Source organism: Molothrus aeneus, chromosome 2, assembly GCF_037042795.1.
Source record: "Molothrus aeneus isolate 106 chromosome 2, BPBGC_Maene_1.0, whole genome shotgun sequence".
NCBI lineage: Eukaryota > Metazoa > Chordata > Aves > Passeriformes > Icteridae > Molothrus > Molothrus aeneus.
The window spans coordinates 85,643,068-85,661,319 of NC_089647.1; positions in this window are offsets into that span (position 1 = coordinate 85,643,068).

Genomic DNA, 18,252 nt, shown 5'->3' on the forward strand with positions numbered 1-18,252 from the left:
CATACTGGAGCAGGCACAGCAGAGTAATACAGGATGGTAAGGGCTGAAAGGCTTCTCATGTTAGGATATATTTTTTTCAGCTATTAGGAGAAAAGACCAAGAGGAAAACTGATTTTTGAATTAACACGAACCAGATTTTCCCTGTGTGCCGTGGAAGGATGAGAAGCCTTGGACACAGATTCCCATGCAAGAAAAAAAATACTTTTAAACTTGAGGATGTTCAAACACTGGACCAGTTTATTAAAAGAAGTCGAATTTCTATCTTTTGAGATACCCAAAACATGATACTGCAAAGCTCACCTGCACTTAGGAGACCTCCACTGAGCAGCAGCTGACTAGATGGCCTCTGGAGCTTTCTTTCCCATGTATGTGACTTTATAACAGAGTAAGAGCCATCCTAGTTCATTGCCGTGGCTTGTGAGCAGCTGAAGTTCTTCTGCTTCTTGTACTGGAAGAGTTGCCATCCCCAGGCTTTAGATTAAAAATAATTGGTGCCCAGGAGTGACTGTTGTAAAGCCAGTGTCAACAGCATGTGTTGCATCAGCTACAGTGAAGTGATGAGGTTTTTGTTTCCTTATGTGAGTTTGGGTCATGAAAGACCAGGGCAAGAAAGGCTTCAGTCCACTTTCAGCTACCTTTCAGATTACAGCATTCGTTTTTTCATTATCTTAAGCAAGATATAACTCATTAATTAAGTTTATTTTAATTATAATAATTATTAGCATAGAGCTCATGAAGATTTAAGAGCAATGAAGATTTAAGCTGTCATTTATGTATCACTTTTGTAGCTATCTCTCAACATTTAGTTGCAAGCAGCACATACCTCTTCTACAAGAAGGAACCAGACCAGCCTTACTATGAAATAGTGAGATGTAAAATGTCCTGAATCTTTAGGACTGCAACAGTCTTTTATATTGGTGTGACAACTCTATTATGTATGAATATAGAAAACTTTGGTTGTTGAGAATTTTGTTAATATTAAATAAATATAATTGGTGTTGGATATCCCTGCTCTTGAACCCCAAGAGGGTCTGCCTCCTTGCATTGCCCCAAATGTCCTTGTTGAAGATTTCTGATCTCTAGCTTAGCTGCTTAAACATAGGTAACCAGTGCTATTTGAGATGTCCTGGGCATCTACATGGACCTGGCAGATGTGGCACAGGGTGTAGGAGAAACTGTGTCCTTCTGGATGTCAGTCTGGGAGCAGGCAGGCTGCCCTAGGACATTTATCTCAAGTGGCAGCAGATGCCTATGTTTAGATGACTGAATGTAGTGCTAGGTAATATGACCTCTTATCAAGAAGTGAAGAATAGCTATTATAACAAATTGTGAGACATTAAAATTAACTTGGTGGTTGTGGCTGTTTGTTTGTTTAGTGGGATTTTTTGTTTTTATGTTCTGGCTGAGGTTAACAACCATGGGTATTTCTTTGGAGATGGCCTTCAGGCTGTAAGGTATGGATTTTGATTCTCCATGTATGCAAGATTATTGTCTGGTGTCTTCCACAATTATACTGAGTCTTTAAAGTGTACTTTGAGGTACAGATTCTCCATGAAATCTGTCTTGAGAATATAACCCTATGGAGAGAAACTGTTCCTAAGTCTTGAAATCATGGTGTTGGCTGACTGCCTTCAAATTTTCTAGCTCACTTTGTGCAAGTTTTCTCAAGATCTTTATACTGAAATCCCTTGATTTATAGTTTAATCCTACTAGGGTTACATAAGAGATTAAATTAAGACATGATACTGTTAGGAGCAACAGCCTAAATGTTATCTTCTGTCTTTAAATTAAAAAAAAAAATGAATTAAAAAAGAATCATCTTTCTTCAAGTCTTGAACACAGCCTGTTGGGTGGAAGGATCATAAATGCCCAGTACTGGTAAAAGGGGTGATTTTTCCCTTTCTCACTTTTCCCCCACTCAGTTGTATATTTCTCCTGTTCCTTTTGTGCTGACCTTAGGTTTTGTTGTTAGGGATTTGGATTGGGAAATTAATCCAATTGAAGGGTTTTTTTTCCTGTAATTTATCTTATTATATGTCTTGAAATATTAATAGTGTACACATGCATCATACTTCCTGATCTGTGCATGTCAATATTTTAAAGAGCATACTTATGTTTCTCTTTACCTGATAAACCAACAGTATTAAGCAAAGCCTATACAATAAATGGTGGATTGATCAGGTACATGGCTTTAGTTCCTGACAGTTTTCTGCAGTCACAGAGGAAAAATAGCAGGCCAGACTGCAGTACAATAGGTCCACAATTATACCTGGAGATCAATTTTTTTTAAAAAAAAGTGTTTAGGACTTGTAACTGAACATAGTTGTATGTTTTTGTTTACTGCATGACTTGAAAGATTGATGTGTAATAAAAAAGAGTGGTAATTATAGAAACTGCCACATGAGATTTATTTTTGGTTTAGTTCCATGATGCTGTAGTTGCTGAAGTTGGTATGCTATTTCTTTGCTCTTGATTGACACTGATCCAAAAAATGAACTTTAAAAACCCCAGTGAAGTCCACACAACAAAATATACACAAAAACAATCAAACAGAGTAAAAAGCAAGCAGGTCTTGCTCAAAAAACAGAAAGTGTAATTAAAATGAATTTATAATATTGCTTGTGTTTAATGGACATCTGAGAGCAAAAACCAGGCTTTTTCTTGTAAGCATGAATCTTTGGTGGATTTTTGCTCTTAAATATTTCTCAGAAATACCAGTCTTAGCAGAGTGATTTATGATTTTAAACCTGATCTACAGATATTCGACTTAATATTTTCATAGCAAATCAGTAATTTCAGAACATAGGGGAAAACCTTGGATGTGCAGTCAGATAATTCAACTCCCAGCAGTTAACTACAACATGGCAATGTAGTAGTTGCACTTTTTTTCAGATATGAGTATTTCCATTTCTTTCTGCATTTTTTTCTGGAATTAAATTTGATCTCCATTGCCCTCTGTCTAAAAGTTGGCCTGGGTGGAGCCTTGGACTGAGTCTAATATTAGTAATATTGACAGCCAATTATGATGCTTAAGAGTACATATAACTAACAACTTTCTGTGTGAAATTATTAAATACTTAATAGAATGTGCTGTCTTGTTAGAGCCAAAGCTAGTTGTCAAGGATGGGACAGTGCTGGTAATAGCTATTTTAGTTGCCCTGTCATAGGATCTGAACCTGTTAGTTCCATCATCGGACTGTCAGGTAGCTGCTGGTAACTTAATTATGTGCTTTAGTTATGTTTTGAAAGAAAAAACCTTTCATTGTTGATAGAAAAATGTTTTATTTGATTTTTGTGATTCGTGTGCTTTAAAGGACATTGGTAAGGATTACAAGGTTTTATATACAGTTTTGTATATCTGTTAATTTTACAGGGCAAGTCCAGTTGTGGTTTAACTCCAGCTGGAAGCTCAGCCTCACACAGCTGCTTGCTCTGTTTCCCCCATGAGATGGGATGGGGGAAGGGAATCTGAGGAGTAAAAGTGAGAAAACTTGTGGAATAAGATAAAGACACATTAGTAGGTAAAGCAAAATAAAGCAATCACAGAATCATAATCTCAGAATATTCTGAGTTGGAGGGGACCACAAGGATCAACGAGTCAAACTCTTGGCCCTGCACTGGACAGCCCCAAGATTCACACCATGTGCTTCAGAGCATTGTCCAAACACTTCTTAAATGCCTGTTTTTGTGCTAAACCACCCTCTGGGTGAAGAACCCTTTCCTAATATTGAACCTAAACCTTCCCAGACACGTGCTGTCACAGAAGTCATATACTCACTGTCCTTATCTCAAGCCATGACTTTTCTCATGGTTGAATTGAGAAAATAATGTGTGGCGACTTGAAACTGGAAGGTTTGCCTTTGTCTTTCCAGTCTGAGGAAAATATAAGGTGTGGAAGGAAGAGATCTGCCTTTTTGTGTTTAATTTCTTTAGATTTCAGAGCTAATTAACTTGTTAATTAGCAGTACTTGCTAGAAAGTGTTAGATAGAAAACATTTTGTACCTTAAGCATTCATCACTTAACTAAAACTGATTTTAAATTTCTTCCTTCTTCATTTTAATTTAATTTCTCATATAGCCTGTTGTAAATTGTTTCAGAGTAGTAAGTATTTACCTGTATCTTACAGGAAATAGAAAAAGGAATGTGGTATCAGAAGTTAAGAAGCTGAACTAAAGCTTATCAGTATATGAGTAATATACCTTAGCTAAGAAAACATGGAAAGATGTGTAAGCTTTTTTTTCTATTCAGTAAATTAATGGTGTTTAAATGAAGATTAAGATATTGACTGGTTTCCTAATTACAGTACTAACATAGAAGGTATATTTAAAGAAAAGCTTGCTGACTTTCGAATTACAATAGCATAGTATAAAACACCTTTGCTTGTTTTTTAGTCCTTTCTTCACTGAGTAAAAACTCCACTGATTATTGTGTACTATAAAATGTAATTTCATGTGAACCCTTTCCTGCAATATTACTTCAGCAAGGCAGTCTGACTCCCTATATCAGAGGTTGTAAACAAAAAAAAAAAAAAACAAAAAAACAAAACTAAAGAATACTCTGTATTGCCTTTCAAAATTGCAAATAAATCCTCAAGTTACAAAAGGATTAGCTTTGTTTTATGATGGTAAATAATACACTTCCAGCTTTCTTTAGTTTGATGTGAACTGGAGGGTGAGTAACCAAATAACTTCATTTTAAATCTGGAATGCTACTTAGATTTACAATCCAGAATTGATCCTTGACATGAATCAAACATTAATGTTTGTAGACTCAGTGATTTAATAGGAATAATTATAAAGTTTCCAAAAAGTGTCTCCAAATAGCAAAATCAAATTCCTCTAATAAAAGAATCTATATTTTAAGTAAAGACAATTTTTAAGAAACTATTTAAAAATACTTCTAGCTTAAAAAAAAAGATACAAAGTGTAATTTTTAGCTGAAATAGAAGTAAGTGAAGTGTCCAGCAAAAGGGACTTGATTTTTAGTTCTGAAATGAGATACAGGTTTGCATTCCCCTTGCAAACAAATGACATCGTTGTACTAGAGGTGAACTGGTCAAGGTGCACTATGGACTTCATCAGACCTCTGAGCTTTTTCCCCCACTCTCAGGAGATAAGTATTCTGGTTGGCCATGAAATGTCTTTAAGAGGACAACTAAAATCCTCAGTTTGATCTCCAAATCCTGTGGGAAGACAGAAGTTTTCCAAGTGTGGTATGCTTTAACATTAGCAGTATTAGAAGGACACTGCATACACAGGCTTCTAATCCAGTTGGTGTTTCTTAGGCAAGAGTAAACTAATTGGGAGTCCCTAGACAACCTAACCTCCTTGTTTGCAGGTAATTAACTGAAATGTCCAGCAGAGTGGAAGGAAGGGTATGAATAATAGAGGCTAGAAGATCATTAGCAGAGAAGGAGGAGATGGTGTTTCCTAGTCAAATAGAGATTATAGCCTTCTTTGTTTTCTAGGTGGTAAATTACATCAATGAGGTAGTTGGCGGACTATTTCTTGTTTTATATGCTTTTCCTTGTAGTTTGTTTCTTACATCTATCTATGCTAGGCTTTTCTTTTGCTCCATACAGTGTTATCATTTCCTAGACTTTTTTCTTCTCTCAGTTTTTAGGTTGTTAAGTTGCTGCTTGTTTTGTAGTTTGTGGGCATTACTACTACAATTCTTGTCTAAGGCCAAACTTAATTTCTCTAATTGGAAAAAGCCAATTTACATTTTCTGCTCCAGGTCAGAGCTTCTCCTTTTTGTTTTCAAGCTCTGATTTACTCACTTGTTGCAGTTGCCAGGTTGTTAAGTTGGGGTTTTTTTCTTGCTGGTGGTATAATGCTGTTGGCCTCTTAAACTTAATTTTTTTTTTCTTTTACAGACTGAGACAACTTTAGGCCTCAGTTCATATCAACAGAAAAGGTAAGCATTTTCTAAAAGTTTAAAACAGACTTTAATCATAAGATTTGTGATACTTTTCATAAGAATAGTAACATTTTAATGTAAAAAAGATCAAATTCAAACCATGTTATTTTTTTCCAATTATTTTTCTCATACAGAGGAAATGAAACTAAAATGAGATAGTTTTTAATATCGAACAGCTCAATCATGGAATGGTTTGGGTTGGAAGGGACCTTGAAGATAAGCTAGTTCCATCCTTCTGCCATGGGCTGGGTTCCTGTCCCTCACTATCCTATCAATAAGGAATTCCTTCCTAATATCTCATCTAAACCTTCCCTCTTTCAGTTTAAAGCCCTTTCTTTCTCATCCTAGTACTAAATGACCTTGTGAAAAGTCCCTCTCCACCTCTATTGTAGCCTGTTTTGGGTACTGGAAGGTGCTCTAAGGTCACCTCAGCCTTCTCTTCTTCAGGATGAGCAGCCCCAACTCTCCCAGCCTGTCTTTGTAGGAGAGGTGCTTGTCCTTCTGATCATCTTTTATGGCCCTTCTTGAGGAAGATGCTTCACAGGTGGAATAAAAAACTGAAGAATTCTTTGATTCACTTTGTGACTTTTACCACAGAGTAATTCTGTGTAATTAAACTGAAAGTCTGCTTGTAGATTTTTTATAAAAGTAATTTTTCTATAGTTTCTTTTATTGAGGAGAAAGTTTGCCTACTTCAAAAATTCTTCATGTACTCTTTGAGGAAAAACTTGATGTTATCTTTGATAGATTCTTCCCTGCATTCCTTTGTGCCATCATGAAGTCGTTATGGTTGGAAAAGACCTCCAAGATCACCAACTCCTTCCTACCTTCAGCCATGTGCCACCATGCCCACTAAGCCATATCACAGAGTTGTTCATGTACTCAATTTGTGATGGTGATGTCACCTCTTCCCTAGGGAGGCTGTTACAGTACTTAACCACATGCTGGTTTTTTTCTGAATATCCAACCTGAATCTCCCCGGCTCAGCTTGAGGCCATTTCCTCCTGTTCTGTCTCTGGTTGCCTGGGAGGAGTCTGACCCCTACATGGCTACAGCCTCCTTTCAGGTGGTTGTAGAGAGCAGTGAGATCACCTCCAAACCTCCTTTTCTCCAGACTAGACAACCCATGACCCTGTGTTGTCTTCTCCTGTCCTGAAGACATAATCTGTTACTGAAGAGTTTGCCGTGTATGATACCTGAGAAGGAAAATAAGCAGCCTCTTTTTTCCCTGGTCTCTTATTTTTCTCTGAAGAATCATCAGATATTCTTTTTTGTTGAATGAGTGCATTGAACAGTAATAATCAAGCTTGTTTCTTGCACAAGTAGCATTCAGCAAGCTATCATAGTGCATTTTCAGTAAATAGAGTTATGTTTTTTCCAAAACCTGTTTTCTGTTCCTTTTCAGGAAATCTAGTAAAAGAATTTTCCATTTTGAATGAGTTCCTATTTTACTGTGTGTATAGTTGCTTAATTGTGGGTTTAAGATCCTTCTTTTTTGCAAGTTTTGAAAAACCTAGGAAATCTCCAGCTGTGGACAGGAATGCAAACAGCTGTAGTTATGTGCTGCAGTATGTCAGATTGCAAGTATGAGAACATGAATTTACAGGAATGATAGTTGAATGAAAGATAACAATGATTAGTGTATTTCTGTGTCTTGGATATAGCCAGACCTTATGGAGATTCTTTAAATGGAATAGTATCTTGTTTAAATCATGAAATCTCAATGGCAGGAAGAAAGTGCCTATATTGGCATCCATAGATTTGGTGCAGTATTGTTTCCCAGAAAACAACTGAATTTGGAGGTTCTTGAGATTGAGTTCATGGGCTAGATTGCTTGCAGGATTTTTTAAATTTTAATTTCTCAGCTAAGAAGATTGCTTTCTGTATTGGAAAACTTCAGTGTTCTAGACTGTGTTCTGTTAAAACACTAGTTTAGATATCTGAAAATAAATAGTCCATTCCACTTAAGAGTGCTAGCCTATTTGAAGTTCAGTCACAATGTGATGAAGGTCTGCATCACAAGGTGTCTGATACCATGTTACATAGCAAATACCAAATTTGCTTTCTGTTTTTCTCTCTCACTACTGTTACTGGGTTTGCATGAATCTTTCCTTGAAGTTTTTTTCTAGGTGATTTTTTTCAATGGCATTGCAAAAAACAATACTTAACTTCTCTTGATGTCTTGTCTTTCCTTGTTCTTATTAGGGATTATTTCTTCTTCTTGGTATAGAAGAAATAATATTTCTTTCCAATATTTTTTCCCTATTTAGGCAGTTTATTCAGTTCTCTGATCTACTTTTTAGCACTAAGTGGAAGGAGGGAAATGAGCTAGCAATTTAATTTGTTTTGTTCATGTCCATGGTCAGGTTACAGTGCATCTATTCAAGCTTCTCCCTGTTCTTTCCCCAGACACTCCCCCTTGGGAGTTGCTGGCTTTGAACTTTGCCTGTTACAAGTGTATTTTCCTGATATAAGGTTAATATTGACATATCTGAGCTAGCTACTATCTGGATAGTTTATAAAAAAAAAAACTCTTGCTAGTCTTTTTTATTCATCTGCAATTTTAGCAGCAGCTTCTGCCAGATACTGAAGTGGTTAATTGTTTTGTGGAAGTTCACTTTCTCACTGAACCTGTGATTAATACCCATATTTCTAAAAAAAAAATCTAGTTTTAAAAATTAAAATATCTCAGTCTTATTTTTAAATATTAACAAGTTGTGGATGCACTCAGGTTGCTTACAGAAGATTTTTAGCTCGAAAGGTCTGCAGTGGCTCTTTCGAGGATTCTGGCACAAAAAGTACCCACTGTGAAGCATTTGCCAATTTGTCATTTTCAAGGTTCACAGAGTTATTTTTAGATACGCTTTTATTTGATTTTGTGGTAATGGAAATAAAGTAGCAGCTTTCTAAGAGTTCTTGTTGCTAAATAAAATCATGAGAATTAAGTTGTTTCACAACTTAATTTCGCTGTCTTTATTTCTTTACAATTTATGGCACAAGAGAGGAAATAAAACCCTTTAAACAACTGCTGAAGTAATGTGGGAAAAAATACATGTGGAGTATGCTTAGATTTGAATTTTCTGCAGTAGCAATTAAAGATGTTACAGATAAGATTCCACAGAGCACACAACTCCTACAGAAATCCCAGAACAGCTAGAAAGGTAAAGTGAGGATACAGAGACACAGTTGCTGCCCAACTTTGCAGAAATCTTTAAGTACTGTATGTGACAAGCTTTTTCTTCATCTCCAAATGCAAAGATGTGCATTGATTATCTACAATTGAGTGCCTAATACTCTGATAAACAGCAAAGCATTATGGAAGTGCTGAAGAATGTCCTTAAGCTAGAAGAATATTGTGGTTCAGCATAGATGGACACCCATATCTGCTACCGTGTTTGCAGGCATTGCTATTTTGACCATGTTAATGACAGCATGTGTGACAAATACTATTGAGACATGAAGATGCACTTCAGTGAGTTGCATCTGGGTAGCAGCAGTATCTTAGTTAGTAGTTGAGATAAATGTCCATTCAGATACAGCATGGATGGAACAGGGAGGATAATGAGCCTGCTGGGCACTATATGTAGCTCATTCTCAAGTCTCATTTTTAAAATCAAAATTCTTGCAGAAGGAAGAGGATGTTGAGAACATGTGAATTATGGGTCCATGTGACTCCTGGCCAGTTCTTAGTCTGCTGGCAGATATCTGCAGTCCTCTCTTCCAGATGCATCTTTTCTTTTTCATGCTGTTCTTCTTGTCTTTAAAAGTTAGAAAACTTGGAGGCGTAGGGAAGGAAAAATGTTTAAATTGTGATATAAGACTGGGAGCCATATGTCTACATGCATACAACAGTAATTAACTTCATGTCATTATGCTGTAAAGTTGCCCTTCCCATGGGTGTATCCAGCCTTCGGTGAGCAAGTATCCAGGAGAGCAGAGACATTATCATCATTTCCTTCTCTGCTGCAAGTTGACTCATGTTGGGCCCTTCAGAAGGCAAAGTTTGTGGATCCCTATATTGCTTGCTCCTGTTTGAATCTTATTACAGTTCTTACTTTTATTATAATACTTGGCATTCATTGTGATGTTGCTGCCTTTACCAAACTTTAACCAAATGTAACAAATTTTAAAAATCTGTGTTGTCCAACTGGCTTTCCAGGATAATATAGCTCTGTGTCCTGAGAAAATGTTGCCTAACCTTTTGTGTATGTGGAGAATTGAGTATGTAATGATTGTTCAAGTTAGGCCAAGTTACTCTTGGCAGTGTTTTCAATGCATTTGAAATAATGATATTAATTATCACTATTGTAAATATTTTTAATATTTTTCCATAAAAGGAATTGATAGGTTATTCTGCCAATAATTACTGACACAAAAGAGGCGCTATCTAACTGTTCAAAGTTCTAATTTTGGAAGAAATGGACAGAATTATTTTTAAGATCACTCTAAGATGAGTGGTTTCTGTTTAGCATTACCTTCACAATGGAGATACAGGAGCTTTTTGGCCTTTTTCATTTTGAAATGCACTCTAAATTGTTTTTAAAATTAGACTGTAAACTCTGAAGACAAACTAGTCACTTGTTATATCCTTATGAAATTTAACTGCTAGTATAGTTTTCCAGTTGTATTCTCCTATGTCCAGTGTCTCTGTAAACCTCATTTTGTTGAGTATTTGTTCTTCAGTTTGAGATTTGTCTTTAGCCTGATAAGGTGTACCCGAGCACTCTCTTATTTGACAACTGTAATGTCTCACAGTCATACTTAATAGTAGCAAGAATTTTAATTTTTTTTTTTTGTAGACCTGAATACAGTTTTTCCTATTGGTGTCTTCTTGTATTTTCACTTCTGTTTTACTGTGATCTGCAAACACATGGCATATGTGTACACACACATATTTAAGTATATACTAAGGCTGACTGGATGTACTAAGCCTGCTCCTGTCCTGGTAGTGTTTTATTACTTTTATGTGGACAAAGCTGTTTTTAGTGACTAGGCTCTGTAGCATTGGAGATGCTTTGACATTCAAACATAGAGTGCTGGAAATTGATTGTCATGCTACGTATTATACTTGGAGTGTGAAGATTCAGTCTCAGAGTTTGAGTCATTGAGACAATGTAATTTTGTTTAAAATGCTTTTGATTTGATATTGATTAAAGGATACAATTAAGCTTTCCTAGCCTATTCTTAAACTGTTACTGTAAATAGCTTCCTTGTTGAAGTGGTTCTGAAGTATGGTAAGGCATCGGAATTTGATCAATAATTAGCTTTCCTGGAATTGCACTGGATGGAATTGGGTTGATCTTTGCTCAAGGCCTCAGCTTTCATAAGACAAGCCACATGTGTGTGCCCCATTTCCTGGCTGCTCCTCCATGCTGAGGCAGAGCTGCGTCGTTCTGGGTAGAACTGCGTTTGTGAAGTAGTTTTCCTTACCCAGGACAAGTGGCTGCAGCTCTGTCTTTGGACATCTAGGATTGATACAAAGTCAGAAAACAAGAATCTAAACTAATAAGTCTGTTTTAATAATAGGGAAAAAAGCATTTCAAGAAAAAAAAGCAGCTGTTGATCCTGCCATTCAGGAGCCATTGATTTTCTTCGTATTATTCTTTAGTGTTCTGCAATTTTTTTTATATTGTTGTCTCCCTTTTTTGGTTTTTGTATGAATAGGGTTTTTACTCAGCTCAATTACAGTTACAGAGATGCTTAACTGTGATCACAGTCACATCATTCTGAATAATAAAAAAATGTTTTGGTCAATGAAACCACCTTGTATATTTTACTTTTCTTTTTTGTTATGGGTTAACTATTGTGCTCTATATAACTATACTGATAAAATAAGCAGTAGTAGAGAATGCTTCCAGGTATGATGTTGACTTCACTGCTGGATTGTTTGAGTGCTGTTTAAGTTTTGGTGTTCATCTACTAGAATTCTCCTAAAGAGTATCCAGGGGGAGGTCAGTGTAAGCAAAGCTAAGGAATCTTTCCAGAGCAGAGTCATTGTCTTCTGGATATTGCAAGTTTTGAACTGTATTGGGTGTTTTCTCACATGTGGCCTCAGTAACTTCAAGTGCATTCAAGATTGTTTATGTGCTAGTACAGAAGTAGCTGGAGAAACTCAGGATGTGTATGTAAATTACTGTTACACATTGGACAATATCCAACACCTCTTTCATTGCAATGTTTGGACATTGCTATGAAAGATGATGTAAACCTTTTTAGTGTGTTGTTTTATTCAGCCATCACTATATAAAGGAGAGGTTTACACTTCAATTATGTCCATTTTCAAGATATGTACTCTTACATAATCTTTCTTGGAGACACTACATGTTGTAAAATTGCAGTATTTTGACTGGACAAGTTTTTGTTTGTTTGTTTCTTCTTTTGAATTAATTGCTTTATTAGAATTAATGAATTTTGCTAAGAGAGGGCTATATGAGATGGGAAGGGAGCAAAAATGTGTCATTTAATAGTATTTTTTACAACATTTCAATTTTTCTTCTAGTGTATCCCTGTATCGGGGAAATTGCCGACCTCTCCGGTTTGAGCCACCAATGCTGGACTTCCATGAACAGTAAGTTGAAAAGTCTTTTGATCTATTTAGTTATGCAAATTAAAACAAAAAAAACCAACCAAACAAAAGAAGCCCCAAAACAAACAAACAAACCCAAAAAAACCCCTCCATCCGCTGCAAAAAGCAAACAGCAAATAACAAACAAAACCCCAGAAAATGAATAGGAACAGTGTTTAATCTGATAGAGAAGGTTGTATACATAGATTGCATTAATAGATTGTAAGTGTAATTGACCTACAGAGGGCTGCTGTACTCAATATCATGTAGTATTAAGCATCATGTAGTGACCTGTCAGCTGCTATGGTTTTGATGATTTAGGTACTTGCACAGCTGCTCTGCAGAGTGGACAGCTTTAAGTCTAGCATGTAATGTTCTGAGGTGAGATTACCCCTCTGCTTGAATATAACCTGTGTAAGGGAGCATGTACTCTAGCACATCAGTTTTACTATGGCTTTGGTGGCAAAGAAACTGGGTGTGGATCTGCAGTTATTAGAACAGTAATGTTGAGTTGTGAAAATACAGCCTCAAGCAGAGCAAATAGCCTCCAGGAACTTAGCTCCGTGTTCTCTACCTTGCAACTTGTTGCTGTTTCGATTAAACAAAAGAAGGAAGGAAACCAAACGTTTCACCAATGTACATGTTAGTTCTGAGAACTACTTCAATCTTAACTTGTCTTACCGTGAACTGGTTTCTGTGTATAGGTAGCTCCAATCCCTTTTCTTCCCAACAGTCAAAAGTGGTTCTGGAGTAGGTGTTCATGGAGCCTCTGTGCGTGATTGGTACTTAGACCAATGCAAACTGTAGTGAAAGCATTTCAAACATTTGTTACCAGTTCAGCCTGGAAGAATGAAAACAGCCCAGGTGTGCCTTAGCACAGCACTCCCTCTTCCATCCTCTGCCAGTACTGCTGCTGGATGAAAGGCTGTTTCATTTACAGATAAGCCACAGATTATTAACAAAAATGTAGGACTTTTTTCTGTTGGAAAGACTGTTGTGCATTGTGGTGACTATGGAGTTGAATAGCAAAATATCTCATGGTAAGCCCTACTCTACTGCATCTCTGCTACAAGAAAATTAGGTTATAGTTAATAAATTATTTTAATGAGTGCAGTATGAATTCAAACTTACAAAGCAGTGTGCTTTTTGTTAGACCTATTGTAAACTTACCAATTGATTTGAGTTTAGGTTAGTTTCTTTTAAAAACTGTAGAAGTTTTCAGTTCATAGTAATTCTGGACTTTGATATTGGGAATGTATTTTATACACCTTTTTCTATAAATAAATTTGATGTTCTCTGAGATATCTTTTAAAGGTTATCTAGCATTTGCATGCTTATGCTCTGAAGAAAGCTACACATGCTTTTTTGTTTTGTGGACTTCCAAAGATGATTTTTTCCTCCCTTGCTACAAGTAGATCCAAGACAGTACTTAGAAATACTTTAAGTCCTTCTTCATAATATTTTGGCTTTTTACATAAGCTGTTCTGGTCAAAGCTAAAGGCACTAAAGAAATAGTATAAATCTAATACAGTGTTAAGAGTAACACAAATCTCTTACTTGGGAATGGCTCTGTATGATACATGCAAGCTGCACTGAGGGATTGCTGCCTTCTGTCAATTAAAATAAGGAACCTGTGTGTTAGATCTTGATTCATTGTGTGTTCCTTCTTTGGTTTGGGTGGGTTTTTTTGGTAGCTGTATATCATTAATTAATCTTTTGTCATTTAGGTTATAGTCTCAGGCAGCAATCCTCTCATGATTTAATAAAACTTAAGTGAGTTGCCAAAAGCAATTTTCAAAAAAGTTTAGATATGGAGCCCTAAAGTTTAGTGTAAAATCTGTGAACCAACTCTGAGAAATGCTGAGTAACTCAGCCTTATGGTGGGAACAAGCTGCAGGTGCCAAGTACCTTGGAAGTCAAATAATGCATATTTAAGCTTTTGAGTTTTTGCCTTTTAAAGCAGCCAGGGTTTTCACATTCAAATTCTGGTTTTCTGTCTTTGTTATTAATGGATTTTAGAAAAGGCATAAAATGTTTGTTTTGTTTAGGTTCTGAATAAGTACTATACCCAAGGGGTGTTTTGTTAATAGGTAGCATGTAGCATATCGTAGAGCAAACTTTTTCCAAGTTCATCTTTATGCTGAGCTGTCAACATGTATCATACCTAGGCTAAAGAAAGATCTAATATTTATTTTCAGTTGTAAGTCATGTCATATTTTTCCTGTGACATTTTTGGTGTGCTACAAGTGTGTGGGTTTAATCAGTTGTTTCAAAAACATGTCAACTTAAACAGGAATAATAGTTAATAATAGTTACTTATCTAAGGATCTCAGAAAATCAAAACCAGCATTAAGTTGATAAATATGTGTTGTAGACACACTTCCTGTATTCCACCTGGAGATGAGATTACAATGGCCTTCTACTTCTGGTTTATAACAGTTGGAGGTTTTTTTAATGCTGTTTTAATATAAAGCAAATCATATTCTACCACTTTGAAGGTAGTCCAGGTAATCTGATGTTTATCACAAGAAATGCATGCTGTATGTTAGGATATGCAAATCTTTAGCTCACTTGAAGAGATCCCAAATGTTCTTTGTATACATTAAGCCTCTGGGAATGGGATAGAACTGAGGCAGGTTCTCCCATATCACTGTGCCAGGGGACTGCTTGAACTAAGTGTGGAATACTCATTTGGATATTTAATGTGTAAGCCTCTTTCTTGTGTTTCTGAAGCAACACCAATATTTTTCTGGAACAAATTCTGCAACATTTTCAGTATTGGAGATTCAGAGCTTTAAAGAAAACAAAAAAAACCCTTACACCTAAAGGCAGCTCCACAACTACCTGACTTTTTTTACCAGCATTCTGTTCCTTGCATTCTCTTTTAAATTGTTACTCTCTCCTGTTGTTAAATGGGAATAACTGAGGTGTTCTACAAACAGTAATCATTATGTTGTTCTCCGTGGTTTTGGGAGTTGGTTTCTCAGAGGCTATTTTGACAGAACAGTCATTATCTATATGATAATGACTCTCTGTTTAAAACAGGTCTTCATATTAGAGATCTTAGAGATGGCCACCTGAGGTGAAGGCTGAAGAATACTTTTACAGGGCAGTTTCCATTCAGTTCTTGCACCTACTTTGTGGGAGAACGTGGATCTTCACAGATCTCAATGCATTGCCTTTACCTTTGTTAGTTCAGCTCTGACAGTATCATAAGTGAAGTTTAAGTTCTTTAACTAAATTTTTTTATAGAAGTACCTTTTGATAATGGAGCACTTGTGTATTGAGTATTTTAGAACTCTACCACAATATAAGCTAGAACTACTTATCAAAAATTTTTTTAGATCTGGAGATATTTTAGATGAAGTTGATATCCTAACCCTGTTTCATAGAAATGATTGGTAATTTATGAAATAATACTTCTGGTTGCAGTAATATTTTAATCCTTGATTAACATATTCTTCTGTGATGAATGGAGGTTCTTGCTTCACTCAATTTGGGTGAGGTCCCATTCTCAGACAAAATTTTCTCATTGGTAGGGCAGTATTCTGAAGTTCTTTATTTCAGTTTTATATTAATAATCTCATTTTGCATTTCCTTTGAAGTGTTTTGATTGGGGGATTTTTTAATGTTTTCATATTTCTTGTTTGTGAACTCTAGTATTTGGCAGGATATTCTGTGAAGGCTTAAGCTGGGCTTGAAAGCAATTGCTTGGCAATGTTCAAATATTGAGACCTTGCAGGTGTGGAGACCTTATGTTACTCTAAGTAACATAAGGGACATGCTTTACTTTAAGGACAGGATAGTGTCAGAATGGGTAAAAATCTGGACAATATAGCCTATCTTAAACCTGTCTTAATATACCTCCCTTTGAATCTAGACTGCACTGCCTACAGTTATTCTTCTAATTACATGAACTAAGAACAAGCAGACAAATGAAAAGGGGGCATTCAGAAAGTGAAGGTGTATCATGAATGTGCTACACTGCAGTGTAAATGGATTTATACCCTCCTAAGGCTTCTTTGGTGTAAAAATTAGGGGAAGACTAGCATGAGAATGGAGAAATTATGTTGTTAGCAGTTTAGCTATTGGAAGTTTTCTTGAGCTATAGATGAAATGTTTGCATCTACTAGTATACAGTAGATATTTACATCCTTAAAGCCATGGGAGTTACTTGAAGTAATATAGGATTGATATAAGTTTAGCAAAATGGTCTGTTTTCTTCATGAACTCTAATCCCTTATACAAAAAATAGTGAAAAATATACAAAAAATAGTGAAGAATTTTAGCAACTAGAGAATTTATTCAGATGACTATTTTTTCTCCATTTTAAGTACATTTACTGAAAAGTAAGTTGCCTACAATGTACATCCAAATGTTTACACAGTACATTTGATACACTTGTAATGAGCGAGTTTGAGATTGTTGAAATTTTAAAGAAATGTTGCTAAAGAAAACTTCATTTCCCTTGGAGTTTGCTGAATGTGAGAAATTGTTGACAGTAAATTGACATTTCATCCAGATCTGCCTCAGCTTTTGTTCACATATCATGCTAGACTGCACAATGCTGCTGAAAGTTCATTACACTCCTAGATTCATTCCAATCACACTTGGTGACGTGATTGGATAAACTCTACTACTTGTATATGTGGTTTTGATAACTGTTTGGAAAAGGTGTGATTTTGTTGCATGGAATCTACGTTAGATTCCTAACTTAATATGGAGCACTTGCTCTATTTAGTATGTTACACTGACACCAACTTTTTGTCAAGTCTAATGTCAAAGAACTTTCTCTGTTAAAAGTCAGTGAAATCTGGAAATTAAGAAACAACAATGTAAAGGTTAGTACGTATACAAAACCAAAACCCTTCTGTTTTCTTTTCTTTTCTGAGTTGGAGACATGTTTGAAAATGCAAATGTATGTGCTTCAGCTACTCTTAACTTCAGGTAAAGAAGCCACTTGCCTGTGTCACTCAACCGGTTTTGTGTGAAGCAGGAAGAATGCTGTACTCACTATTTCTCTGGTTTTGTACGTGATGCAGGCTTCCTTTCTGTAAGGAAACTAGCATTTTCTTCAGAATGAGGCACAAAAGGCATTCTCTTTCATTCTCTGGAGGTAACCTTGTAAGACCAGCTCGTTTTGTTTCTTTTAATTAAAAGTTGTTGGATGCGTTACAAAGTCAACACCCCAGTTCTTATTGTTGGAGCTTGCTCAGTCTGATCTTCTGGCTACAGAACCATCTTCATTGGTTCAGGAAGTTCCAGAGCCTAGGAGAGTGTCCAGGGCACATGACTTTGTATGCTTCCCACATTACTTTTCTGCCTTCTAGGCATCTATTATTCACCCCTCTCCGATAGGATACTGTGTGACAGGATACTGATTTAACCCTTGTGACACTTCTGATATGTTGCGTGACAACAAGTTTTACAGTTGTCTCTGCAGTTGCCAAAGATGCTAAATGAAAAAATACATGGGGGAAAACATGTCAAATTCTCAGATGTATGAGGAATTTACCAGAATTGACTAGTGAGTATATTTACCTATATTCTCAGCATTTAAAAATGCATCTAGGAAGCCTTTGATTGACTTCATCTCTCTCTCCAGTCTCATTAGAAAGAGTAAGGGATGGAAGAGGAAGAATATATCTGCTGAATTAATATCTTTTGCTTTTCAGTAATAGATCTGTATCAGTTTTCATAAATCAAGTGAGCTTAAACTATGTGCAGTAAGAAAAAAAATTAATTGCCCTTTCAAAAGGGCATTTAT